The sequence below is a fragment of the Macaca fascicularis genome, chromosome 9 (genome assembly GCF_037993035.2).
Source record: "Macaca fascicularis isolate 582-1 chromosome 9, T2T-MFA8v1.1".
Taxonomy (NCBI): domain Eukaryota; kingdom Metazoa; phylum Chordata; class Mammalia; order Primates; family Cercopithecidae; genus Macaca; species Macaca fascicularis.
Genome location: NC_088383.1, coordinates 21,447,771 through 21,456,239, shown reverse-complemented (window position 1 = coordinate 21,456,239; position 8,469 = coordinate 21,447,771). Strand labels below are relative to the sequence as shown.

Sequence of the window (8,469 nt, the reverse complement as noted above, 5' to 3'; positions counted from 1 at the left end):
GCTTGATTTTACCGGCTGCTCTTTGTTAGAAAAGAAATGATTTTGGAGCTGCTTTTGTTAAAAGGGAAGCCTTACCAAGAACTCTCTTACCCTCATTAACTGCCTAAATAATTTCTTTTTATCTCGTGTATCCATTGAACACAGGTATTGACCTCTGCTTCTTTCTGAAGTTCCAGTAAATGACAATTACATAATTTTTTAAAAAGGGTTTAAGAAAGAAGAGATGAAAGAGGAGAACAGAATCATCAAATTTCAGAATCTAGAAAGCAGGATAAATGACATTTTATCCCACAGGTCTGAGAAAGCTGATTCCCAAGGCAAACCCTAGAAGGGATCTGAAGTCTGCAGTAGACCAAGCACATCTGGAAGAAAGGTTAAGAATGACCAGAAATGAGGGATTGGTGAGAAGTCAGCTCAAGAAGCAGTTACATCCATCTGAATAATAGGAAGAAGAAGAGAGAAAAGAAGAGAGAAAAAAGTATTCAAGACATTACCCAGAATTGTAGAAAATGAGTTGGTACATTAAGAGGGCTGTGATATTGTAATATAATAAGAAATATATATTTTGGTCTTCGTGTTAGTCTTTTCCATGCTGCTAATAAAGACATACTTGAGATTGGGTAATTTATAAAGGAAAGAAGTTTAATGGATTCACAGTTCCACATGGCTAGGGAGGCCTCACAATCATGGTGGAAGATAAACGAAGAGCAAAGGGAAGTTTTACATGGTGGCAGGCAAGAGAGTTTGGGCAGAAGAGCTCCCATTTATAAAACCATCAGATCTCATGAGACTTATTCACTATCATGAGAACAGCATGGAAAGACCTGCCCCCATGATTAAATTACCTCCCACCGTGTCTCTCCCATGACACATGGGAATTATGGGAGCTACAATTCAAGATGAAATTTTGGTGGGGACAAAAAAGCCAAACCATATTAGTCTTCCACCGAATACTTGATTTTATAGCATGTAGCTCCTAAAACCCTTGGAACCTCCGACATGATAAGCATCTTTTAGTATGCTAATGAGATGACCGGTGGCTGGAGACTCCTGGACAGGCGCTGGATGGGGCTGCTTGTCAGAGGAACTAAAGCAAATGATTAGAGGGTTGGAAGTTCCAGCCATACCCTTCAATCTCCCACCAGTGGAGAGATAGCTGGAGATGAACATCACAAACAGCCAATGATTTAATCAATCCTGCCTGCTAAATGGAGCCTCCATAAAACCCCAAGAAGATGGTGTTTGGAAAGCTTCCAGATTTCTGAACGTGTGTAGGGGTCCTGGAAAGGTGGCTCAGCCATGGAGGGCATGGAGCCTGACTGCCCCTTCCCTCATATCTTGCCTTATGCATCTCTTCATCTGGCTGTTCCTGAGCTGTATCTTTTTATAAGAAACTGGTAACAGCAAAGTGCTTTTCTGAGTTCTATGAGCCACTCTAGCAAATTATCAGACCCACAGAGTTGGGCGTGGGAACTTCTGGTTTGTAGCCAAGTGGGACAGAAGTTGTGGGTAACCTGGGAACCTGCTGTTTGCAACTGGCCTCCAAAGTGTGGAGCAGTCTTGTGGGACTGAACCTTTAATCTTTGGGGCCTACAGTGATTCTGTTAGTGTCAGAGTTGAATTGAATTGGGGGGCACCTAGTTGGTGTCTGCCAAGAAGTGGAGAATTGCTTGGTGTGATAACGCTCCTCCTCTATGTCTTGTCAGATGCAATGAAAGTGACGTATCGAGAAGAAAACACTGTTTGTTTGTTTGTTTGTTTTTTCCCCTATAAAAAGGACCTATTGAGTGTACAGCATAATCTATAAAAATAAAACGACACCAAGCACTTCATTGTGAATTTCAGCCATGGGGGCAAAGAGAAGTATCCAAAAGCTATCAGGTGGCAGAACCTCCTTCTCCCCAAAGCATACTTCTTATGAAGGATCAGGAATCAGAATGGATTTAGATACCTCAAAAACAATACTGGAAGGAAGATGTCAGTGCAGTAAACCTTTGATATCCCAAGGGAAAATGATTTACATTAGAAAATAGAGACATGTTCCTATCAAGTCTTTGTCAAATTAGTTCTCCACACATGGATGCTCTTGAGAATGTGCTCCACCAAAACTATGAACCAAACTAGCAATAAAGACACAGGATCCAGTGATAGGAAATCCAGCCCCAAGTTGGTGGTTAAGAAGGAGCCAGCTGAGGACTGGGAAGAAACCTGCCCAGACTAGAACAGGTCAGATGTCACCAGAGATGAAACAAATATGCAATCAATGAAATTAGCTCGCGTGTGAAGCTTAGACACTGGAGGAAAAGTTTGCAAAGTTAGTGACAGAAATTTGAACAACTAAAACACAAGTGTGATGATTAACTTCAAGTAAAACCAAAATGTTGCTCAACAAACAGGAAAAGTTATTATAGATTAATATATGACCCAGCATTGGCCTAACTATCATAAGGTAAATCTTGTATAGTAATCTAACGAAACTAATTAAGATGATACTTGGGGTCAGTCGGGTTGAGGAAGAGTGAATGAGAGCGAATCCTTATTTTCCATAGAGAGAACCTATTAGATAGCCTCAAAATAGAAACATTAAAAGTAATAGCATGAGTTATATTTAGAGTTATGGAAGTAACTATGAGCAACAGTAACAAAAAATCTATCAGAATTTAAAACAGTTGCCTCTAGAAAGGGGAGAAAACCCATGGTCTCCCTAATGTGCTTAAAAGAAATATGTGCATCTACAATTTTGATGAAATTAAAAACCAAACTGAAATATGCAGAATAAAAGAACCAAAATAAAACAAAAAAGGACAAAAACATCACATGTTGTTCAATCATAATTCTGCCCGAGTAATTGTTTTTTCAAAAAGTCTGACATTAATCTTTTAGCTCATCTCCCAAGATGGTGCATTTGTTTTTAATTGATTTCCATGGAAAAGAAGAACATCTAAATGAACATCTAACTTGGAATGTTACCTAGAATTCAAGTAAGTTGTTTTCAAATAAAGATGATTTATGATTAAAGAATGATTTGTTGATTTGCTATGTGAATGCGGTAAGAGTTCTTTTGAATGTCGAGTGTTTGATGAGCCTCACGATCACAGAGCATTTTCAGACAGTGAATTTTGCCATGAAACAAAGTGGTCACCATCTGCATGTTATGCTGATGCTCTGGAGCTTCTGACACCTCCATACTTATCAAGTGACCTGATTTTCTGTTCCTAAATGTACATACATTATCTAATGATTCACAAACAGAAATGTGCTCAGTTAATAGCCACCAAGACAGAAGAAAAGGCAAGAACCTTAAATGTCATAAAACTCAGATGCCACTTTATATGAGGGTTGTTTATATGGCTAAGAAGAAACCCTCAATCTATTTATTAGGTTATTGGTATATATCATGCTTAAGTTTATCAAGGCTTCTGCAAGGAAGTTACTGGTAAACATCTATCCGGGCTTCTCAGCTATGTGGAATGATGTGTGTGCAAGCAACAATGAAACTCTCATTTGTCAAATTTTGGGTTGAGATAATACTGAACTTTAAGTCTTGTTACAGACTACTGGATGGACTCGTTGGGATTATAAATTTTATAATTTTTCCCCATGGAATTTCAAAACAATCCTTAACTGTGTAGAGCAAAAGTAGGGTAGATGGGAGGTAGACACAAGGAGAAAGTGGGAGTCACTGGGATTGCTTTTAAGCAGAGGGACAGGGAACAATGGAAAAGATGGAGGGGGAGGTGGAAGTAGTGCTCGTGACTTTCTTTTGTTTGTTTTTTCTTATTTATTTAAGATGGAGTTTTGCTTTGTCACCCAGGCTGGAGTGCAGTGGTGTGATCTTAGCTCACTGCAACCTCTGCCTCCCAGGTTCAAGCAATTCTCCTGCCTTAGCCTCCTGAGTAGCTGGGATTACAGTCACACACCACCACACCGAGCTAATTTTTGTATTTTCAGTAGAGATGGGGTTTTGTCATGTTGGCCACGCTGATCTTCAACTCCTGATCTCAGGTGATCTGCCCACCTTGGCCTCCCAAAGTGCTGGAATTACGGGCATGAGCCACTGCACCTGGCCATGAGTTCCTGCTTAGTTGCTTGTAAATCTGTGCCTAGTTTGTGTACGAATAGCATTACCTCTATCCCAATATTTCACTGTTGCGATCTACAGTGATGTGGATTCAGAGAATCAGGGGTTAGGTATGAGTCAGACACGGTTCACGTGGTTCACGTCTCACTAATGGAGTAGTCTTGGGCAAGTCTCAGCTTCCTCCTAAGTAAAATTAAGTTAAATGTTATATATAGTATGAGGAATCATATTCATAATTATAATAGTGTGCTGCTGTGAAGATCAAATGGGATAATGCATGAAAGTATTCAGCACATTGACTGGCATGCAGCAAACACTCAATAAACACTACAAAAATCATGGGGACGGGAACAGAAACATAAACGGAAAGAAGAGAGGAAAATGCAGTGAGTCAGGGAAAAACTGACAACGAGAATTCAGGCTGTTTATGTTCTTCATTTCCTTTCTGGCTTGTCTTCTAAATTTTGTTTTCTCACATCTGACTGAAATAAAGAATATGTTTGAATTCAGTTATGTGTTTTGGCCATTAGCTTACAGCTATCTGTAGATGTAATTCATGGTACTCTCAGCTCTGGTGAAACCGGAGTGGATTATGTAGAGAGAGATGGGTCGCTGTTAGTGAAATTCATCACTTATGCACTGAGAATATTGTGTGAGTCGGTGATTGTGCTGGCACTTCTGGGAGGAGGATGGGTGAGGCTCATGTTCTGTCCTTCAGGTGTCAGGTTTACTGGAAATCACATTATTTCACTTCAGTTCAGTTCAGTTCCACTCAATTCAGTTTATTTTAGTTCATTTCATGCTTCAGCCAGTTGTAGAATGAAATTGGATCTTAAAATAGCAGCACAAATTATCAGAGGGTTCTGATCTTAGGTAGCTGTAGCTTGAGAGGAAAACAAAAAATCTGCTAATCAGCTTGAATCTTCTCAATTCTTATCTGATTGTGAAATAAAGAGAAGTCATCTAGTGAGTAAATGGGCTAAGATGTATCATTCATGTCATCACAAAAGATATAATCCTAAAAGAACAATAAATGTTATTTTTATAAAGGTGATCAAGAATTCTCAGCAAGTGATACATTCTGCAAAAAAGACTTTTTCAAGAAAGGTTCACAAGCTCACCACATGAATTCTTTATTCTTTCTGTTTATATCCACTCTTACATATATGTGTATTCACTTCTCTAACTTGTGTATGATTAAGAGTTTATCCTAGCAAAATTATAGCAAATATATCCATTATGGTAAGTTAGTTAAAGCAGTTGAATAACTAGAAAGTTGTGCCTTAATCTGTGCTTTAAACTTACTTTCATCCCCCGAAATTATCTTTGAACCGAAGAAATAATTAAATGTATATATAAGGTGTGTGTGTGTGTACATTTTTTTTCTAGATCACCAGGAACAAATAGTCTGACAAAGTCAGATTTATAACCACCAAATCCTGGGAGACAAATAATAAAGCTGACACAGAAGAGACAAACAGATCATCAAACCCCTGGTCCAGTGAAAAACTCATACAGTTGGTGACAGGGAAGTCTTGAGTAGGTGAGATTCAGGGAGTCTCACACATACACATTATTATGGAGTTAGGGTCTCAGTTCATGGCAACGAAGGTCTTAGCCAACTCTCCGTAAAACCTCCAACTTGTGACAGGCTGATGAGTTAGTCACAAATCACTACCAACAATCCCAGAGTCTGACAAAATCAGATGTATTGAGTCAATGCAGCAAGGGGTGGTGGCCTTTGGGAAGAGCCGGGAGTGCTGCATCATAGGAGGAAGCGTCTTTCACAAGGTCTGAGTTCTTACTGAAGAGCTCGGAGGAGGATCCAGCGGAAGCCAGTGAGGATCAGTTCTGGATTAGGACAAATGAAGATTAGGGATTATGCCAAGTCATGAGGCAAGGGCATTTAGCAACTCTGGATCCCCAGGAATAGATGAGTTACAGCAAAGCACGTCTGTGAGCACCATTAGTGACAAGGCAGAAGTCATTCAGGAAGAGGGTTGTTATGGCATTGAGCAGCTGCTGCATGACCTTGGGAGAAAGAGTGTTTCCTGTTAATTACACAGCTGGCCTTGTGTAGCTGTCTTCTCCACTGGATTAGCAGACGGGCTCCTTGTTTCTTTTTCAGTCGGAGTTGATTTTCACTCTCTCAGTTCTGGACAAGTTCGCTCTCTCTCTTTTTCTCTCTTTATATATGTAAAATTTATATTTTATATCAATTATGTATATTATACTATTTATATATTTTATATTTACATTTTAATGTAAAATTATATATATATTAAAAATATGTATCATTTGGGAGCAGAGACCCTGTTATCTATTCAAATACTCAAATTTGATGCTAATAGATGCCTGTAGGTTTCAGGTAAGAGAAAATTCTGTTTTTAAGCTGAAGAGAACCAGTGAGTTGGAGCTGAATCTGGAGCTTCTAATCTATGATTTTTTTTTTTAAAACAAACATTAGCACATTTTTCTGGATGTTTTAGTGGAGAAAGGGTTGTGATAGATTGTCGAAAGGTTCAGGATTAAACATCCTTGCTCTTCCAGGGAAGGCTCTCTGCAGCTTTTCCGGAAGCCATAGACCTGCTACAAAGATTCCATGCCTACTCAGGAGATAAATTAGCTGCTGTTAGTGGAAAAAAAAAAAAAATCTGCCCACCCCACAGGTGTTGTCCATACACTGAGGGCTGAATTTACATATCATTTAACTTCCTGACACATCAAAAGATTGCATGACATGGGAGAGGTATGGTAATTATTTCCCTGTCATTAGACGGAAATCTTGGTGATGGATGGAGAAACCCAGCTGGCAATTTGTAAGCTGTGTGACCAATATGTTTCTCTGGGAATAGATAAATGTCTTCTTTTGTCAAAGTCCTATGATTCTGATTTATTTGGCTGACTCTTATGTTATCAAAGAGTTTCTACGATAGATTAGGAGGAATTCAATTTTATTTATTATTTATTTATTTTCACGTTCAAGAATTGCTGGGCATGGTGGCTCACACCTGTAATTCCAGCACTTTGGGAGGCTGAGGTGGGCTGATCAATTGATATCAGGGTTTGAGACAGCCTGGCCAACATGGTGAAACCCCATTTCTACCAAAAATTCGAAATTAGCCAGGCATGTTGGTGCAGGCCTGTAATTCTACTTACTCAGGAGGTTGAGGCAGGAGAATAGCTTGAACCCGGGAGGTGGAGGTTGCATTGAGCCAAGATCTAGCCACAGCACTCCAGCCTGGGTGACAAAGCGAGATTCCATCTTAAAAAAAGAAAAAAAGTGTGTTGCTTAAAAGCCACCTGTAGGGAAACTGTTAGTCCCTCTTCCTTTTGTCTATACTTTCACAATGATTGGGGGTCTTCCTGAAAAATGGGTGCAGTGACTTTGAACTAATAATACCACATTATCTCAGTGAAACTATGTTTTAGGATTATAGGATGAATTATCTTCAGCCTTTTCTGCAAAGCAATGGCAAAGTCATCATCATCATCATCATTTTTATCATAATCATCATCATAATGATATCATCTTTATAATTGCGGTCAAGTCTTCATTACAGTGACATTTTTATCAAGCACTAAAGACTTCAGATTAAACTGACCTTACTCTTGCCCTCTGGGGAACTAAATTGTAAAAAAGAAGAACATCATAATAAAACAGATACAAGTCTATAATTTAATAAACATCAAGAGATTAAATGTACATTCATTTAGTGTCAAAAGCTTATGAAATTAAGCAAGAAAAAATTGCAGGCTTACAAATTTTGGTTTCTGATAATCTGTTTCACTTTCCAATATTTAAAATAGACTCTGTATTCCCTCTACCATCTCTGTGTTTGGATTGCTTATGTTTCAATTTTTAGATTTTATTCCTCTAAGCGTAACCAGACCAGAAATTATTCTCAGTCTTCCTTTTAGAATAAAAGTGAAATCAGAGATAATGTATTCTAAGATTAATTTCTGCCTCAGTTAATAAACATGCAGAAATCTTTATACTTACAAACAAATATATCACACTAACACCTGCTACATATTATATTGTATTTTAGGAATTAATGTGAAATACACATTATGAAGAATTGTTGTAAACACGTGCATTCCTTAGTATCTCAGACTCATGAAGTGTAGGCTTTCCTTCTGGGTTAATTCAAACCAGGCCTCTAATCTGTGTATCCTTGATCATTTGGTCCAGATTATTCCATAAGTGGATATAGGATAAAACTTTATGAACTGGGTTCTGGAGTTTACACCATTTAAATTCAATGGACCTTTATGATTTGTGTGAAGATTTATTTATTTAGACTTATATAACAGCATAGCTCACCTTATCCAAGTCAGAGTTCTGTGGAAATAATAACAAGACAATTTACCTATAAGTAGAGAGC

General features: G+C 38.4%; 1 long non-coding RNA gene across 1 annotated transcript; it reads left to right on the top strand.

Moving 5' to 3' along the window:
- Nucleotides 1-6,090: 6,090 nt before the first annotated feature.
- On the top strand, nucleotides 6,091-7,908 carry LOC135964931 (uncharacterized). The gene is made up of 2 exons (XR_010577675.1): nucleotides 6,091-6,244; nucleotides 7,514-7,908. It is a non-coding gene; the product is annotated as an uncharacterized lncRNA (long non-coding RNA).
- Nucleotides 7,909-8,469: the final 561 nt, after the last annotated feature.